This window comes from Equus quagga, chromosome 1 (assembly GCF_021613505.1).
Source record: "Equus quagga isolate Etosha38 chromosome 1, UCLA_HA_Equagga_1.0, whole genome shotgun sequence".
Lineage (NCBI taxonomy): Eukaryota > Metazoa > Chordata > Mammalia > Perissodactyla > Equidae > Equus > Equus quagga.
Genome location: NC_060267.1, coordinates 174,315,482 through 174,335,952, shown reverse-complemented (window position 1 = coordinate 174,335,952; position 20,471 = coordinate 174,315,482). Strand labels below are relative to the sequence as shown.

At 44.7% G+C, this 20,471-nt stretch overlaps 1 protein-coding gene across 1 annotated transcript in view; it reads right to left on the bottom strand.

Annotated features, from left to right (window-relative positions):
- The window catches only part of ZBTB38 (zinc finger and BTB domain containing 38), a 76,724-nt gene extending 56,819 nt beyond the window's left edge, over positions 1–19,905 (bottom strand). The window contains exons 1-4 of the mRNA XM_046660992.1: positions 19,785–19,905; positions 19,133–19,316; positions 17,976–18,049; positions 1,782–1,847 (exon numbers count right to left, since the gene is read on the bottom strand). The gene's annotated coding sequence lies outside the window, so the exon portion shown is untranslated. The remainder of the gene's footprint in view (positions 1–1,781; positions 1,848–17,975; positions 18,050–19,132; positions 19,317–19,784) is intronic.
- Between the last annotated feature and the right edge of the window lie 566 nt (positions 19,906–20,471).

Here is a 20,471-nt window from a genome sequence, read left to right as displayed (position 1 = left end):
TTGCTTCTTTTTTTTTTAAGACAATCTTTTGCATATCTGTTATTGCATTTTTAAATAAGATTTGGTTACCAAGGAAACAGGTTCTGGCCCAGTGTTAATCTGAAACTAAAATATATTTGAGAAGTTAAACTCAAAGGAAAGAGCCCATGAAATTATTTTGAAAAGTGCCGGAATTTGGTGCTTACAGAACCACAGCTGTATGGTCTGCAATGAACCATCCTAGGGGCTCTCTTTCATTCAGTAAAGCTCTTTTTTTCCCTAACAGGGCCATCTATATTTAATATTTCTCCCTTTAAAAACTGTAACTCCTCATCTCCCCAAATAATAGATATACAAATAATGTATTTATTCTTATACATTATCTAAAATTGATTTTGAAGGCATATAAATTTTTATTTTCATCTTTCATATAACACGTTTAAAGACCGCTTCTTAAAATTTAAATATTTTAAATGCTTCTTATTAAGCTTGTTTGCGCTCTTTGAAATTATCTCCAGAAACCCATTTATTTTTAGTTTCAAGCTAAAGTGGAGCTGAATCAACAGACTTTTCAAAAAATTCTTTTGTTGTCTAATGGCGCCACACCTATCATATATATGATTTTTTAAAAAATAAATCATCTCATTTTTATAGCAGAATCATTTTATAAGTTTATAAAAGCTATATATTTATATAGTATCTGAATAGGAAAGGCTATCCAATTTAATACCTCTCCCCCCCAATACAACTGTCTTATTTAATTTTTGTTTTTTTTAAGAAAAGTCATATTTTAATTCATCTAATCTTCTTGCTGCATGGTTCCAAAAAAAAATCTATAAAACATGCAAATTTCAACCTACCTGTGTGTGTCACTTAATGCAGTGCTAGCATGACAAGACACTCAGCCATTTTTATGTAAAGCGATGGAGACCAACTGATTTCTCCGTCTTCTTGCTCACAAGTTTTAGATGCAATTGTCACACACACACAAAATCTTACGCAGAACAGCTTCAATGTACTGTGATCACGAGAACTGAATTTATCAACAGGAAAACAGGACTGAAAAAAGAAGTTTCTCATCCAAGGTTTCTCTGAGGCTGCAACCAAGGAGGTGGTGTGTTGAATTTTTTTCCCTTCCTCCTCTGAGAGTTCAAAGCCCGGAGCTGACCACTGCAAAGGCCACTGTCACATTTGCTGAAAATCAAACCACTGATACCAGCACTGAAAATACCAATTTGAGAACCAAGTTGTTTGCGCACCATGGAGTGCATAAGAGTTAAAAATAGATTCCACCTTGTCTCCTACCTGCATAATAAATATGTAAGTTTCAAGTGTTTAACTTGATATTCACATTAATTAACAATACAACATACATTATTTAAAAGACAGCAAAAGCAAGAAGAAAGGGGAGACACCATCTGGTAGCAGAGTTTTGTTGTTGTTGTTTTTGTTTTTAGGGGTTTTTTTTTTTTGGCTTTGTTAAAAAAAAAAAAAATCCTATTTTGAATGTGATGAAAAGCAAACACCCAGAAGCAAATGAATCAGAACTGAAAGGTGATGTTGAAATATCTAAGGCTGTAATGAGGCAAAAACAAGTCTTCGCTACCAGATGATATGGCATACCGAGCATTTACATACTCACATCTGAAATACTAGGCAACGTGTAATGAATTCTATACACAGCATGCACACACAGCACAAGCACGGCTAATCCTGCCTGCCATCTTAGGCTCGCAGAAGCAAGATACGCACTGCATGCAGCACACGAGCACTGGGGAAGGAGGAGGCAAGGGACAGCTCACCTTAAATGCAGTATCTGATTAATGTTGTAAGTGACATTGCATATCAGCCTCAGAGTCTTGGTTCAACTGGGTAGGAGGGAACAAAGAAAAATGTCATCAACTGGTGATGCAAGATGAGCCCAATCACTAAACACTGTTTAGCAAACTCCAAATTCTGCAACCAGACAGTAGAAGGCATTTCATACATTTAAGCAGAGCTGCTGCACAATGAAAGTGTCCTTCTGCTTCTGAGAATCACACAGTCCTTTTGCAAAGGAAGAAAATAAGCTGGAATGAACACTGTCATATCTTCTTCTTGAAGAAAGCTTTCAATACAGTATGTATCTGGTTGGGGATGCATTTTAGAGACTGTTAATTTCATAGAATTGCTAACAACAATAAAAAACAAAACTGCTAAGCTCTTGCAAAGTAAAGGATAATATTATAAAGGGTGTAGCATTTCTAGATTATTTTTCAGAATCCTAAATGGTGCCGGCAGGCTTGTGGAAGAATGCATGCTCAGCTGTCTGTATCCGTGCTATAACCTCTAACCACAAGCCGTGTAAATGTATCCTGCTAAGTGTATCTGCAGTACAGAGCGGCAGACACCTCCTCAGTCGGAATTGCAGTAAAATGTGGATGAATTTGCTTAAACTTAGAAGCAGAATAAAATCAGCACAGAAAAGAAATTGCTACTGAGTTCCTTTGGATGTATAGCTGACCATCATGAACGACAAAGGCTATTTGTTTAAAAAGGATAAAAGTATCCTCAGGATACTGACCTAAATACTGTTGACTTGCAGCAGCACCGTACTTGCTCAGAACGTAGGAAATGCAACATGATTTTTCTCCTCCCTCCCCCTCCTGAAGCTACACTGTAAAATAAGAAGCCATGAGCAGGAATACGGAAAGGCTATATATATACACACATGGTACATACTGTAGGCGAAGCGATGGCGCTGTGCTGAGATGCAGTGTTTCTTTGTTTTTACTTTGAGGCTAATCTGAGCTACGCTTGCACGATGACATTGACTTCATGGAGGTCAGCGCTGACACTGGGGTGCTATCCGTTTTATGAGTGAAATGTTTTCTGAAAATTAAATCTCATCTACTCAAACACCAAATTTCATGTCTTCTTCAACACCACCTCCCTACCCCCGCTGCTCAAGATTGATGGGGTCTAGTTTGGCTGTATGTAATAAATTGGAATCACCTTCTGTACAGACTCCAATACATAATTGTAGGAATTAATTTTTTTTAAACAAAAAACCTTCAAGGATTCTTACGCATCCCCTTTCAATCTTCCCTATCAAGACACACACACACACACACACACACACACACACACACACAATTGAAGCTCAAATTGCAATGAAATGTTTAACATGTGGAACAAAAAATGTGGAAAGAGCTGCTTATTCAGGATTTTGAAGAAATGCCTAATAAGCAAATACTGTTTTGCTACAAAACCAGCGTCACCATGTCCCCAAAGAGAGGAAAACAGCATAGCCTACTAGAAAAATGTCTTCCAGATTCTGCCGGCAGGTAAAAAACAGAAAAGCATTTCATTTAGCACGCTGTATAAAACTAGAAGTCTTTTATTTTTAAGGAAATAGAACAGATTCTTTTCCACTCTTTCTTCAGCTACAAAGAAACCATACCCACCCCCACCCTTGGATTCTGGACAGAAGCCAACATTTTTATAAAATGCTATGAGACTGATTTTGAGTATGTAATATTTACCTTTTTCTTCTTTTTATCACTCCAAAAGTCTTTCATTGCCTATTACATCACCGAATATGCTAATGTTAATTAATTTTAACACGTGAAAAAGTCAATCAATATTTTCTTGGGTTGCTGGTTTTCCAGCACCACTATCTTCTATAAGAAAAGGCTAAAATAGAGGCTAAAAATGCCTAAAAATAACCAGGTTAGCAAAACGTTCAAGTTCCCCAGAATTTTTTTAAAGGAGAAAATGTATTCGAACATCTTAACTTAGGTACTAGGTTTCACAACTGGATCTTTTGTTTCTAGCTCGAATCCTATCTCCTTCCCCAGAACCCAAGTGATTTTTAGCTCAATGTGAGGGAAGCACCCAGCCCACCTCTATCCCACACACTGTCAAGTCTCTGCGTTGGGTCGTCCAGATGGTCAGTCATACCTGAACAACACTGAGTCCTCTTCTCTTTGGAGCACAGCTCTCCCCTACAACTACTCCAGAAATAAACACGGCTCTAACGGAAACACTAGCTCCTAGTTTAACACCAATGGTGGAACCATCTTCCCCACCCCCACGTCATTGCTCTATGAGCTCTGGTTAGCATTGACAGTGACAGAAAATTAGAATGGAGTGTCCTTAGGCCAATTCCTCCTTTACCTTGGGGGTCGAGAATTAGAGAGACTACCAGGCTGAGTTACAAGGCACCAATTTAATACACGGTCGCCTATAAAGCAGGGTCCTCAGAGCGAGGTCAGAGGAAGTTGAAGCGAACACCTAGCGATTTGATGCTATTAGTGTCTGTGCAGATACTTCTCATCAAAAACATCTGAAAGCTAGACATTCATGTTAAAATACTCACAAGTTATTAGCATGTTGGCTAAATAAACACCATATGGAATCAACCCTAACCACATAGAAGTAAGGCGCTGCCTCCCCTGCCTGGGATAATAAATGGCAGTGACAATGACAGTCATCCATATCAGGCTCCCACGAGATGAGTGAATGGTGTTATGTCCTCTTTGCAGGGGCAGGGTGGTGAATGTGGTCAGGTCCCCTACTGGTACTCGTAAACCGGATGCCAGGGCAAGCCGTTTCCAAACCTCCCTGTGGGGTTCTCTGTCCACCCTCTGTCAAAACGAGCCTAAAAGCCACATACTGGTTTATTTTGTGATGTTCCAAAACACTCAATGAGCAAACATGGCCCATTTACCAAACTGGCTTGCGTTAAACAAATTTGAACTGTAGTTGAAAGCATTCAGAGGATGAGCTTGTTTGGGCAGACATTCTCGACTAGTAAATCCTGTTTTGCACTCTTAAAAAACTACGCTCATGTCTGAATTGCTTAAGCTTTGTCATGATTACAAGTGGCTAGGGCATGCATTCACTTATGATTTTTAAAAATCGTGTGATCCTCATCAACCTTCTCAGGGCATATGCACAAACATTAATTTAAAAGATACATCTCTTGGCCACGATGAAAAATTTAACCTGTTTTTGCCACTTTGACGAGTCAAGCATGAGGAACCCAAACAATCTGGCGGAAGCGGGCTGGAGAAGGACAGAGCTGGCAGTGAGGGTCGTCTTTCACTCTGATTAGCGCTCTCACTGCTCACAGCCTCGTTCTGCAGTCTGAGCTCACTTTATTTTCAGTCCTGCGGGTTAAAGTTAAATTGCATGGCTTATGCAAAGTTCGTAATTCAAGCATGAACAAAGCTTGACTCTCTATGTTTAAAAAAATGTAAAGTCAGGGCACTGAGTCCCAGAGGAATCCTTGGTTTATAAACATCTGTACCGGTTTGCACATTTCTCTACTCCATCCACTGCATTAAAAATTACAGCTGGTTTCCATTTACACCTAATATAGACATTCAACACTTGTGGGTAAATTTGCTATCAGGTTAGGCTATTCTAATCTAAATTTTTAAAAATGAAATGTTCAACAAAGATAACATTTTTGTTTAAATTCTTATAACTTAAAAAATTTAAAAATTTTTATGAGGTTGGTTATTACATCTGTCTATAGTGTATTCAGCCCTGGAAACAACGTGGTGACCTAATTTATCAATGACTAAAATGCCTTTGGATGATATTTTAGCCTAAATTTTTGGGAAAGTCCAATGCTACTCTGAACATCTACATCTCACCTAGAGATCTAGGCAGGAACTTCTGCTTTCTATCTTGATCAGAGCTAAGTCTATCACAGCTACCATTTATGGAGAACCTACTACATACTCAATATTTTACTTATATCATTTGATTCTAGCCCAATAATCCCGCAAGGTGGGTATTGGTTATCATCAACCTTAGGTGAGGAACTAATTGAAATTAGTAGTCACCCAGTAAACAGCAGAGTTAGGATTCAAACCCAAGTCCAACCAATTCCAAAGTCTGGGTCTTTCCACCAGTCCTAAGAGGATAAAGCCTCCTCCATCCACATTCCGCCCTGATGGAGGAATCTTCTTATTGTGCAGACTCCTGGCAGGAGGGGACTCCTGCTCCCTGGGGCCAGGACCACTCCTGTTTAGATGAACCAGCCTCAACCCCCAGGCCCTGGGAGTTATGGGTACCTAGGATGCCACCAACTGGAGACAGGCTGGGCCAGCAAGGTAGAAAAGACTAAATGAAAAAGGAGGAATCCACTAGACCACGTTGGAAAGTTAAGGGTAGAAAGCAGCATAACAATTTTCATCAGAGATTTGTCCTAATTTGGAAATGTTTTATGAGGCAAAATAAGTGGAAAAGCTTACACTTCCATCTGAACAAACTACTTCACCTGGTGACGTCCAGTCTTACCATGTTACAGATGAGGAAACTGAGGCTGAGAGAGATCTGGTCATTCGCCCAAGATCACACACTGAATAAGTGAGCTCACCCATTCGCTGCAGTATTTAAAAGCACACCTTGTTTCCTTTTATACCTAATATAGTCGGCATTGGTGAGGAAATTTGTCATCAGGCTGTTAGACTGTTCCACTCTAAATTATCAATTAAAGAAAAATCAGTCTAACAATCAAGACCGACCTGGCTGCTACACACAAACAGTGTTTTCGTCCTGAACAGATAACCTAAATTGGTATTATGAGTTGCTTCCCAATATATTTTACAAAAGGACTTTTAAAAAGCCTAACTTTTGAGTAAGAGATTTTTCTCAACCAAGTTTAGTGCTTCAAATGTATCATTTTAATGATTGACCCCCCCATGTTAACATTGGTACATCTTGGTCTCCTCTAAGATCCCTTCCAGCTCTGAAAGTTCATGATTCTAAAAAACCCAGCCCAGCTTGCTTTCAAGGTTGGTTAGGCCAAGAGCTGGACTCCAAGACTCCTGCCACCTGGTTATGTGGCCAGCCGACTATCTCGCTCACTGGCAGTAATTTTATATGCCAACCAGATGGCTCTCAAAGGGGGCTTTCTGATCAGCTCTATCAGCCCGCCCCAGGTGGAGGATTATCTTGCTCAGTGCTTAGGAGGCGGTAGGACAAAGGGCTGGGTGAATGGGCATGCCTGAGGAGTCTGAACTCCAGGAAGCCTCCTCCAATTCTTAGACATATGCATTCTCACTGCCATCCATTAGCATCTGTGTGAGATGTGGGAAAGGGGACACACTTGATGGCAAGGACTGGGAAGCAAGCCTTGGGGACCAAATTGAGGTTACCCTCCAGGAAAGAGCTGGAGGGAGAAGGGAAATGTGAACCACATGGTTTTCAACAGAGAAAAGGTAGTAAGCGACTTAGGGCTGCAAGGGAGGCTGTGGTGGACCCCGCTCCTCGCCACCCTAATCTCACTCAGACTCTCCTGCGAGCATGTCCAACACGCCTCACCGTGGCTTCCAATATCACTATCTCAGCTTCAGCAGCAGAATAGGCCCTGCTTTCATGTCTCAGTGCATTTGAAACATGGCATTAATAAAGACCCGTGTCCAAGTGGAGATCAAGAGCATCCATGAATCCTTAATCACACGTTCATTTGTGACCATGACTGCTTGCCACCCCCCAAATGTAGGGCAAGTAGAACAACAGGGTCTTCTAGATCCTGGATTGACAAAACACATATTCAGCAAGTAGGCTGAGTTTCTTCTTTCTAGAAAGATTGGCAACTAGGTTGAAGAGGAAGGATGGGGATGTAACTGAAGATAGAGAAGGAAGAATTCTTACACATTGGTAAAATGTACCCCATGAGAGAGCATAATCCTCTCCTCAGATTTTTCTTCATCCTGGGCAGCAAATATTCCAAGACTCAACCTGGGAACAAACTCATTTGCTTTCTCTTCTCTCAGATAAATGACTTTGTAGCTTGGAAGGGCCACAACCATGCACTTCTCACCAGAGCAGCTTGGCTAACCTCAGTGACTCTTCACTTCCTTTGGACTGAAGATAAAAGCACAATAAGTTTTGGTTGTTGTATTGAACTATCTACCTTTACTCATATCTCTGGCTTGCCTCCTGCAAGATCTGTTTATCTCCCACGGCTCCTAGAACATTGCCTGGTGCAATGGAGGGGCTCATATGGGTGTGCTCTTGACTGACCAACACCACATTGGGGGTCCTTTCTCTACTTCCACTACTACCAGTGGCTTTGTCTCATGAAGCCACTTTCTAAAATTGGAGAACTTGCTCCATGAGTTAAGGAAGGGCCTGGGGACTGAAAATACCTATGCAAGTCTTTCAAGTACTTAATCATTTGTTTACCAAGGGGAGCCACAAGTTGTCTGGCAAGCAGACCACTGGCTTTGTTCAAATCTGCCCCTCCTAGAATGGGGAAAGGGGAGACAGAAATCAGAGTGGCCCGACAACACCACCACTGCTTCCAAAAAGGGCCTCGACATTTCCTCCGGCCCTCAGTGGCAGAGTGGGTTTCACAGAATTACAGAATAGGCAAGTCACTTTAGAGGATGTCATCTAAACCCGTTCTTTGAGGGAGAAGAAAATCAGGCCCAAAGAGCGTGTTATGTCTGAAGACCTCAGCAGCCAGGATAAAAGCCATAGTCCTTAATTTCTAGCATTCTGCTCTTTGTAATTCAACACACTGGCTCAATTTTTTTTTTTTTTTAATTTAAGCTTTCACTTAAAGAGGTACTTAATAAATGGTTATATAATAAGTGAGTTAATGAATAGATTCCAGTATAGAGGGTTTATAATTTGTTCCCCAATTCCTCACGGAAGAAAATGTTATAGTACACTTGTTTACTTTGTTTAAAAGCTCAACTAAAGATAATTTTAAGCAAAATAGTAAATACTGGCCAAAATATCACCTGGGACCAAGCGTCACTTGAGAAGTAGGCTTAATTGTTATATTAAGTCAATCAGATCAAGTTCAGCCAGTTGAAGTAGCCTTTCTCCTATTTAGTTTGCAAAGAAAAAATCTCATGAGTTAGCATGAGCAGCTAAAAATAAGATGCAGGTTTCATTTTCCATTGTTCAGTATGGTTTTGAAACCAAAAGGTGCAAAACTGGGAGATTCACCAACGCCTACTGAAGACCGACAGTTCACATTGTCACCTTTCTAGCACTCTGTCCTGATCGACAACTCACAGTCAGGCCTAAGAAATGTACACCTATGTCCCTCTCACCACGGCCCCTTGAGATGAGTCCTCCTAATAAATAAGGCATGGCAGGAAACTAGGGGCTGCGGCCAGTCCTGGGGGACAGCGGCTTGTGTGTGTTTTGTCATATCTGGACAGGATGCCACACAGACATCAGCCCCATATGCTCAGCCTCAATCTTAGCTGATGCTGGGGACCCCTCCGCAAAGCTAGGGAGTAAAGAATGCTAGAAGTTCATGAAGGCGAGGCCCTGAAGGTAGCAGGCACGGTAAATACCCCTTGACCTAGATGCTCATGGCCTTGTGAAATTCCAGACTGCAAACCCAGGTGGCCCATGATCAGTTTTATTTCAAAACCGTCTTTCCAGGGCCAAGTCTGGCAAAAAGGTGTTTGACAGAGACGTCAGTGCTTCAGAAGGAAGACAGCCATCTCACGCTGTAGCATCCGGCGGTGGCACAGGGCCCGGAGAGAGCGGTGTGGTTGAAGAAAGCCCTCCACTGAGCGAGACTGAGAGGGGGCAGAGAAGGGTTAATCTCCCTCCATTAGAAGAGGGGCCATTTGGGGAAGGTGAAGAGAATAATCTGTATGAAGAGCAGAGAAGACAAAGAGCCATTCCAGAAAAGAAATTACTGGGCGGGGGCGAAAGGATGATTCATCCTAGATTTTCACCGTGAGACCATTTCTTAGATCTCTGGGTCTTTACCTGGCTTTGAAGTTACAGTCTCAGGGAGGGGAAAGGGGGCCCATTCACGCTCAGCGCTGGAACACTTGAGCTTTGCTTCCGTCTGAGGTGGGCTGTCTCTGAGAAGCAGAGGGCGAGGCCAAAGCCACCGGTAAGCCTAACCATAAATTAGAAAGCAGCCAAATCAACAATAAGAGTTGCTCATAAAAGAGAAGCCAGCGGCTGAATCCCCCTCTCCTGGGGCGGGGAACACCCTTTTTTTTTAAAAAAAAAAAACTTTTTAAAAGTTGCTTTTAATAGCTCTTTTGGAAATAGTTTAAGATTCACAAGGAGTTGCAAAAATAGAACAGTAATTGTATAGCTTCATCCAGCTTCCCGTGATGATAATCTCCTCTACCACCGCAGAACACTGTCTAAAGCAAGAAACTGACATTGCACACTACCGTGAACTCAGGTACGGACCTTATTCGTTTTTCACCAGTTTTTACATGCACTGTGTGTGTATGTGTGCATCTAGAGTTCTATGAAATTTTATCATATGTGTAGGCTGGAGGAGCCACCATCCAAATCCAGACACAGAACTAGTCCATCACCACAAAGAAACTCCCTGGGCCGCCCCTCTATAGTCACACCCTCCCCCAACCCTCCCCTCTGGCACTGATCTGTTCTCAGTCCCCGTAATTCTGCCACTTTGAGAACACTATACAAACAGAATCACACAGTATGTGGCCCTTTGAGACTGGCTTTCTTTCAGCCAGCATAATGCCCTTACGATCCATGCAAGTTGTATGTAAAGACCGTGTGCCTTTTACTGCAGAAGAGTGTTCCCGGCATGGATGTGCCACAATTTGTTGTCCATTCTCCCACTGAAGGATGTTTGGCTGGTTTCCAGTTTTAAGCTATTACAAATAAAACTGCTGTGAATATGTATTCCGGTACAGGTTTTTTGATGAACATAAGTTTTCCTTCCTCTTGTGTAAATACCCAGGAGTGGGATTGTATGCTAAGTGTATGTTTAACTTTATAAGAAACCGTCAAACTGTTTTCCAGAGTGGCTGCACCATTTACACCCCACCAGCAGTGTATGAGCAATCCAGTTTCTCCACATCCTTGTAGCATTTGGTGACATCAGTGTTTTTTATTGTAACCATTCTGATAGGTGTGTAGGGGCTCCTTTTGATGGTCCCAGGATGGCAGTAAAGCGTGGCAGAGCTTGGCTGGAGTGGCTTCAGGTATCTCTCCTGTTCCAGCCTTCCTAATACTTGTCTACACAGCAGTTTGGGCTGTCTGGCATGTCGATGATGGAAAATGAGGCTCTTGACACGGGGTGAGCCTTCAGGCTGTCTGGCCGCTCCTGACAGCAGCAGTGAGACCTCGCCGTCCGGGGCTGCTGGGCTTCTTTGAGGCAGGTGCTCTTGGCCAAGCCGGCTGACCTGATGCCAATAACACCTGCTCCAGGGGGTGACATGCAAGCCATGCTATGACAGCCACGGGCAGGGGCAGACTTTGCCTGGGCCAGGGCCCTCTTGCAGCTTTGGCCAGAGACTGTGTGAATGCTTCTTGTTCCTAAAGTTATTACCTATTAGCAGGGTGTGAGGGGCTGTGGGACATGGAGTGAGCACAGACAGGTAAGGATGGGACCACCAGTGGCTCTGGTCAGATCACAGGCCCCGCTGAACACTTTTTGCCCTTGGACTTCCTACCCTGTTGGCCACCCAACACTCTCCAGCAGCATGTGGACACCTTGTCTGGACGTTACAGCACTCCAATTTCTACTTCCCGGGGGTTAGATCTGGAGGCACCTGTCACCACCACAGGGACCTTCCTGGCCTAGGGATCCAGGTCCTGTCAGCAATTAGAATTCTACGTAGGTATCAGCAGGTGCCTCAGCCAAGGAAGTAGTTCAGGATGCCGGGACACGGACTTTGCACAGGGCCAACATCATAGTGATGACTTGAACTGCCCCAGCCACATCTGGAAAGTCATCCTCCATCTGCTGGACCCCTGATTGATTCAAGGGAGGTTGTAGATCTTCCCAGAATCTATACTCATCACGACCCTGGCTCCACAACTTTGGACCAGGAGGCCAAGAATCAGGAGAGCAGTGCTCCTGCACAAGGACAGCCAAGAGATAAGGGAGGCCGTGCACAGGAACAGTGAAGCTTGGCGATCACAGGCAAGTTCCCGGAGCCTAAGCGTGTAGGATGGGTGCCGCAGAGGTGTTCCTTTGGATCCTGGCTCTTGAGCCTCACCTGGTGCAGACCCAGGAGATGGATGTGGACTTGGGCGTGGAGGAAACTAGACGATGACTTACAGAACCTCAACGTGAACCGGGGGCTGGAGAGCTGAGAACTCTGCGAGGCTGACTTGAAAGTCAAAGATAGGATGGTGGCTCTGCAGAAGGTGAGGTGGTAGGAAGAGAGGAAGGGCAGCCAGATGCTATCAGGTGACCAGGGGGTGTGGTCCGGCGGGTCTGAGCAGAGTTTCGCAGACAGGATGGAGAGTCACACTTCCTCTCAGAAGGTGGTGAGAATTTTTAAATTTGGTGGTTGTTTGCTCGCTATGTTCTCTGCTGTAACAGAGAATGTTCCAAATTTCCATTTTCAGGTGCCTCTTCTCTGACCCATTGCCCCTCCGCCAGCCAGCCGGTGCTCCTACTTCCCTGCTGTCAGAAGGCAGCCCAGCACAGAGCAACCTTTCAGATTTAAAGAGGCAGGCACTTACCCTGACCGTGAAGTTCTGTCATGGGACTCCATCCTTGAGGCTGAATCCACTGCAGCTCCTCTCCAGCCCTGGCTTTCTCTTCTTTGCAACTCGTGCCTGCCCACAGTGTGACTCTTGTGCTTGCCCTGCCTCTGCTCTGCTCTCTGGGCTTCTGACTCTGGACCCCACCTCCTACTCTGCTCTCCTGGCATGGATCTGCATGGCTGTCCTATGTCCTCCTCGGTCTAGCTTCCATTGTTACTACGTCAGGGCTTGGGGCTCATTAGGTGACCAAGGTGGGCACCTGGGCCACTTGCAAGGCCTGGGCTGCCCACACGTGTCCTATCAGAAGGCAGACAAAAGTTCCCTGGCTGAGGCAGGGGCTCACTTCAGGAGTCAGACTTCTCGCTGGTGCCTTGTCTCTGCTACCCAGAGGGTGGGTGGATCCGGGTCCTTTGTCTACTCAAGTTCGAGTGCTATGTCTGCCACGAAATCTCACAAAGAGTAAAGGAGGCATTCTGGGTCTCAGTTAGCTCATGTTTACAATGAGGTTTCCTGACTCCCTAGCTGATCATCTTTCAACTACACGGTACCACGATTAAGGGAAAATCTAAAATTCAGAAGCCAAGAAAGAGCCTTTAAGTTAAATTCAGGTTTCGATATACTAGCTCAGGCTTCCCTAACTTTTTTCTGTGTAATAAGTGTTTGTTGAAATGAGTGTTTGTTGAACTGAATGCAGCATTTCAATAGTTCTTAGGCTCTAATGTGCATCCGATTGGAAGGGTATATTAACATGCAGCCCCCTAGGCCCCTGCCTCAGACCTTCTGAGGCCACTGGGGGCCAGGAGCGTGCAGTTTAACCTGAGAAACTGAAGGGGACCTAAGGAGTGAAATAGACACTGTAACTTTGTGGAGGCTAACTTACGATACGCATTAGGGACTTTAAAAATAGGTCATTTGACCTCCTGATTCAATTCTAGGAATTTTCTCTAAGATGTCACCAAGGATTTATCTACAAGAATGTTTACATATTTATCATAGCAGAATACTAAAGGCAATCAAAATGTCCAGAAAGATAGAATGGATAAATTAAGACATATCATTGCAATGGAAGCACAGCCATTAAAAATCAAATTTTCAAAGACTATTTAGTGACTTGGAAAAATGTTTACAACATAATATTAAGTGGGGTAAGAAAAAGCATATAAAATACCATTTCAATAATTTTTAAAAGAACATATATATATGAAAAATTGGAAATAAATACACCAAAATGTTAATATTTAATTGTTGCTTGGTTGTTGGATTACTGGCAACTGTTGTTTGATTCTTGATATTTTTCCGTATTTTCCAGATTTCGTATAGTGCCTAGTTATGGCTCTTGTTATTTGAAAAACAGTGATAAATATTTTAAAAGAAAAGAAGAGGAATTCGCCTCACATAGAGTGAACACGGAAGTAAGAGAGGCTCTTAGGAGTCCAGCCCAGCCCCGGCCAGGCTGCTGCAGGAGGCCTCAGACGACAGACAGACAGACTGCATCCGGTGCCTGGGGTGAATCTTAAGCTACATTCTCTTCTGTGAAGGACCTTAATATATTCAATGCCAAGGAATTTGGGTCAATAAGAAGGTCCTTTTCACTAGATTCTACTTTCCTGCTACATTCAAAGATGAGTGGCTACAGGATCCGGGACTGGGGGGGAGTTCACGGTTAAACGATAGCGTCTTTACGGCTCTAGGGTTGAACTCACGCTCGCCGCCTCTGTGTATGATCCCCCTCCCCCGCCCCCATCACACCAAGCAGACATGTTGTCCTCCTGCATAGGGGCTTTGGACAGACGATGGGCTCCATTCTGGCTTTAGGGGACAGCACCTTAGGTCAAGGCTTCCGTTAAGTAGTTTTAAAACCTCCTTTGGCCGATACACTGGAAGCCCTGTAGAAAACCAGGAAGCCTCTTTTTTGGCAGAAAGATGGCTCAAATCCATCCTCCCTCACAGGTTTCAGTGAATCCTGGATCAAACCTCTCTCTGAATAAGATCAGAAGCCTCACAGTTAGGCCTCTGGCCTAGAATCAAATCTTTCCAAATGTCCTTGAAATTTTTACACCACATGCTTTGGCTAGTTGGGGCATAGTACTAAGGATCTCAGATGAAAGTCAATTTAGAGAGGCAAAAGAAAACTGAAAATAATGATAATTATAACGTTAATAGCAATATCAAAAGCCAAAACACCAATGCTGACCATAATTATGGTAATTGTTTCCATCAACACCTTGACTTGCCGTGCATTTTTCTAAGTTGCCCAAACCATTTCACATGCATTACCTTAGACCGATTCTGACAGAATTTCAGTTTTACGTTTTTTAAAAATACCATTTCGGAGGCGGGAGGAAGCTTTAAAGTTCTGATGAAAACCAGAGGCTTCTTGAGTTAAAAACAAAACCCTGAAGTCTTCAGCGTGGTGTTTTCCAACTTCGTTCTTGACAAGAAGTCAGGGGATTTCAGCATGAGAAATTACAAAGCCCCATTACCATGAATTCTTAGCTTTGGTGAAAATGACGTGTCCTTATTGCAAAATGTTCTGAAGGGAGTGATAGAACATTTGCAACGCTGACCCAGGGCAAGAAGAGGGCTTGGACTTCTGTGCTATGAAAACTAGAAAACCTCTGGGGTTAAAAATAACCAGCTGGTGCAGGCGCTGCCTCTGTCGGCCTGCTGCGTGCAGCTCGTGTCTGCTCATCACGGATCAACAGGCCCAGGCTAAGCTGTTTAGCTGGCCTAAGCTCTGAAAAGACCGTGGTGCCCCAAATTTGAATTGTACCCCTCATGTGGAATTAAAAATTTAAAAAATAACAAAATATAAAATTGAAGCTAAGGCAGCTCACCTTTTCCCGTGATGACTACATTTTGATCGTTTTTTGAAAATGTCGAAGATCAAAATAGTCGCAAGCTGTATATTTGTTCCCCCTGCCTTGTTGGCGTGGCTGTGAGGTCACTGAGCACACTGTATCAACACTGTGGAGGTGGGGTGTTGACAGCCGTGAAATTCTGACTTGGCGCTCCCACACCTCGCCCTGCCATGCTGCGCAGCTAGACATTAGAAGACAGGAGTCTGACCCCACCCCAGCCCCTCCACATACATACTCAGACGTCAACTCCTGCACACCCAGCGCTTTGAGGAGCCGTCATCACATGACAGTTGAGACTAACAAGCTGTGACGACCGAGTCTCCCAAGCGAAAGGACCTCCACACCTTTCCTCCTCAACTGTGGCCTTTGGCCCTGCCCTTCCTGGTGGACTCTGTTAGCCTGGGACTTGCAGCAAGAGATCGGCCTCACTCGGCTCCAGCTTTTGAAACCTGGTACTTGCCCTCAATTTACTCCTTTGGCTGCACTCTTCTAGCAGGCACTGCATACCCTGTTCAACCTGGTCTTATCTTTAGCTTATTCCGCCACCCCAGCCAGCTCTCGGCTCAGCAGACACTTTCTGGATGCACTAACCCAAGAAAACGAACTTTCGAAGGTTGAAGCATTTTTGCAACAAATCAACTCGTTATTCTATTCCACTCCTCTTTAGCCCACGCCTGACACAAGGGGACTGGGCAGAGGCAAGGCAGCAGTCATAGGAGACCAGTCCAGGTATCAGGCTCCGTGTGTGAGAGCCCGAGAGGCTGTGTCAGATCGGCCAGTAGCTGGCCTTGCCACACAATGGACAATGTGTATTCTTCAGGGCGTGGGTGTGGGTGCCAGAAATGTCAAGTCCAGGGGCAAAATTTAATCAGAAACCAGAGTGTCTAGCCAGATATTGACAACAAAACCAGAGAACTAGACACCAGGCAGCTCAGGCAAAGACTATAGCCCATTTTTAGTACATGTGCTGCTGAAGCCAGCACATGTAGTCCATTTTTATTAGAGGTCTTTATGATGCCTTGGGGGCATCATAAGGCACCCACCATATGGTTTCTGATATTTCCCAGCGAGGAGAATACTGCACTAAGAACAACAATGGTGAAAAGGCTACATAAAATATAAAATTAGTTCAGAGTTCTCCAAACAGGGCTTATAACCTTACCACTCATTATTTCAGGAAATGTTTTGAAACTTTTCCTGAAAAGGAAAAGTTAGAATTATATATCAATCCTTAAGGTACCACTAATCTCCTTAGCCTGAGCCTTTTAGTCTACTTTTGTTTTTTCACTAATTTTTGCTGAGGAAGATGGGCCCTGAGCTAACATCTGTTGCCAATCTTCCTCCTTTTTCTTGAGGAAGAGTCCCAGTAAGCTAACCTCTGTTCCAATCTTTCTCCACTTTATATGTGGGTCGCTGCCACAGCATGGCCGATGAGTGGGGTAGGTCCATGCATGGTATGCAAACCCGTGCACCTGGGCCGTGAAAGCAGAGTGTGCCGAACTTAATCACTAGGTCACAAGGCCAGCCCCTTTAGTCTACTTTAAAATGTTTCTCTCATAACTTGGTTTGAAGATCCTATCTTAGTCAGGGACTCTCTCCCCCTCCTCCCAGGATTAAAAAATGTGCTAATATCTGGAGCAGATCAGACAGGGGAGTTTCCCAAAGCCCCCAGGAACAGACAGGACCATGAGCTGAAGAAACCATGAGCCTTCCTATACACCACTGGGGCTCAAAGTTGGGGGAACAGAATTCTGTTGGACAATTCCAACTACATGACTAGACCAAGGACCAGGAGACAAAGCCAGAATGGTCCCAGACCAAGAGGATGCCAGAGGGAAAAATGAGGTGAAGAACATCCTTCCTGGTCCACCAGCCACTGGCGGCATGGTGGTGCTCATGGAAAGGCTCTGTGTTGGACTGGACAGAGGCATCTCAAAAAAATCTCATCATGTGTGTTCCTTGCTCACATGGCCAGACAGTACCTAAAAATGTCAGTTAGGGAACTCTAAATAGATGATAATTTTTTACTTCTCCCACTGCTTCATTCTGCTACCTTTTCCTTGAGCATCTCTAAGTTACTTAATATGCTATACCAGAGAGGACTACGTCTTCTCCAGAAACTCTCCAGAGCTGTCACTGGGAAGTCGCTGCCTTCCTCCCCGCCCCAGACTGCCTTTCCCAGATAGCTTTGCAGTTAGATGTGGTCATGTGATTGAGTTTTAGTCAACCAAATACGAGCAGAAGTGTTGTGCACCATTTCTAGGCACGGCCCATGAAAACTTTCCATGTGCACTTGTCCGTGCTCTTTTCCTCTTCTCCTGGCGAGTGGAGGCAATCCCAGGCGACCGTGAAAACCACACACTGCAGAAGGTGGAGCATCTCTGAGTCTGTGTCTCTGCATGAACGTGTGAAAGAGGGTTGCCCACTAACCTGTACTGTTAAGTGAGCAAGAAATAAACTATTGTGTTTGAGTCATGATACATTTTTCCGTCTGCTATAGCAATTCACCTGTCCTAACTATTATTTATCCTCTTTGATACAGCAGTTATCATTGCGTGCAGAGGTCCGTGTGCCTTCTCCCCTTTCCTTAAATCTTACTACAAACCAAAAGAACAAAATGGTAAACTTAAATTTAAGCAGCCATTAGGGACGGGTGACACTCACCAAATTACGGGGACAGCATTTAGATCTCGCAGCCAGAAGGACAGCGGTTCAGCAGAGCCTCACTTCAAGACAACCTGATATATAAAAATAAAACAAAAAGTGAAATGTAAGACCTGCCAAACAGATATTTGAGAGTGTAATGGTTAATTTCCAAAGGGTGCTGTCAGTTACGAAGGAATTTGCCACTGTTACCCGGTAAATGTCAAGCCTCCCCATTGCCTTTAAAATAAGATTCATTTTTTAAAATGTGCCCCTCCCCATCAAAAAACAGAATTTATAAAGAACAGTTCTGCTCTAAGTAGGCTGTACAAAGATGAGGAGCTGACTTGGGATGACCGGAAGCCGGGAAAAAGGTATGATTTCTGCATCTACGTGCTCTGCAGTTCTCATGTGCAGGGTCACACTTTTCTCTCCGGGACTTAACTTTCTTGAGGAGGAAGTTTCAGAGCTTGTAAAATTATAGGCTATGCAAAGACTTAAGATTTTTTAGGTGAAGTTAAAACAGACACGAGAGAGACGTTATAATCTGTCTTTGTGCTTAATATCATCCCAGATGCGACGGCGCAAATAGGAATGAAAATAAACTGTCTGCAAACAGGGCGAGGAGACAACAGGGGTGCGCGCACAGAACAACCAGAGACACCCAGAGAAGCGCTCCGCAAAGGCGGCAGGCATGCGTGTCCTCTTCCCAGAGCTGCCATCTTTCATTAGGATAAGCGCGAACACACCGTTTGACGGTAAAGGGCACATATTTGCCTAGAATAGGGTTTATTTTTGTGTCTGATTACCCGGTATACGATTCAGGAAGCAAACAGTTCATAACTCTGAACAAACATTCTGGCAGTCCAAAACAGAGCACGAGGGCGGAAGGAGGAGGAAGAGGAGACAAAACAAGAGGGTTGATGGAGGAAGGCACAGCTTGGGCCATTTTCTTTCTTTCTTTCTTTTTTTTTTTTTTTTTGGAGAGGAAATGCCTTCTTGTCTGCTCCTGTGGCGAAGAGAGAGATCCCTTTGGTAGTGTTTTTGGAGGGTCTCCCCAGCGCAGTCCCCACTCCCTCCCTCTGGCTGGGGCCTGCCCAGCCGCAGGTGTCAGGGAGCAAGATGGCGCCCCACAGTGAAGGGCACTGAGTGAGGGGGCCAGGTGGGCCGTGACTTACTCGGAGGCGCCGGCTCCTCTGAAACCCAGATACTGCCAGCTCCCTGGGTTCAGGAGTTATAACCGCTTTCTCGCTCTGAGTTCTTCACTTGTTGAGAGCAGCTTCACATATTTTTCTGATGATGTCACCCATTCTGACTTCCTACATTTTGAAAGTTGATCTACGAGTAAAACCTTCCATGAGGCTTAAAAAAAAAAAAAGCAGCAGAGAAGAAAGGTGTGCTGTGGGAGATGGAGAGGAGGAGAGAGGCAGTTGCCTCCTTATTTTGAGATTTGCTGCAGCTGCGAGTGCTCCTCCCCAGCCAGTTTCCTGGCTGCAGAGGGAGGCCAGTGGCCAGGCGTGGGTGACGTCAGGGCCAGGCCTGAGTCATCGTCAGCGGCCGGGCTGCCCTGCCACTCGGAAGGGGACAAAAGGAACCTTTGATGTCCAGAGGCCCTCCTCTCTGCACACTCGCCTGTACTGAGCAGCAGGCCAGGAGAACATTCCAGCCTCCTCCCCACCCCCGGCCGCCCTTCCTCCTTCCGGAACAGTCCCAGGCACATTCAGCAAGGCCTCCCCAAGGGACATCACCCTCCTGCATGGCAGAGGCATGGCCACTCTCTGTCAAAGAGAGAAAGAGGCAGGGGAGGGGTTTTCTCTGGGGATTTCTCACCTCCCCCTCTGGCCTCTCCCTTCTGCCTTGTGGCGCCGCTTCACCCAGGGAGTCACAGTGGTCTCCAGAGAGATGTGGAAAGGTGGAAGACACTCTTGTCACGCTCCCTGGGCAAACCACTGGTCAGCGTCTGTTCTCCTCTGCCTTTGTGCGATGGCCCTGGGCCTCAGCTCCCTGCTCTCAGTGCCAGTGTGAGCTCGCGCCTCCTGGATTTAAGAGGGCACCAATCTTTAAGAGGGGTATTTATATCCCAGTGCCTGGCAGCAGGCTCAGTAAATACGATGAATGAATAAACAGCAATTTTAAAATAAAATACTAGAGAACACATCTTGAATACTTATAGAGCATGTCTGAGCCTCTGTGCTAAGTGCTTTACCAAGATTATTTCATTTATTGTTATTAGCATGACAAAACTATGAGGCAGGCACTGTTATTATTCCCAGTTCTATAGGTGAGGACATGGATGCTCAGAGAGACCAAGACACTTCTCTAAAGTCTCACAGCTAGTTAGCGGCAGAGCCTGGATCATCAATCTCAAATCTGAGTGGCTGGAGCGATGAATGAACATTGAAGGCAGCCTGCTGAGGTGAAGGGAGATAAGGGTAATGATGGGGCTTGAAACCGAATCCTCCCAGGAAGTAGTGGGACAATGAGGGATGCTCTGTCTAGGGTAGTAGGCCTCATGTC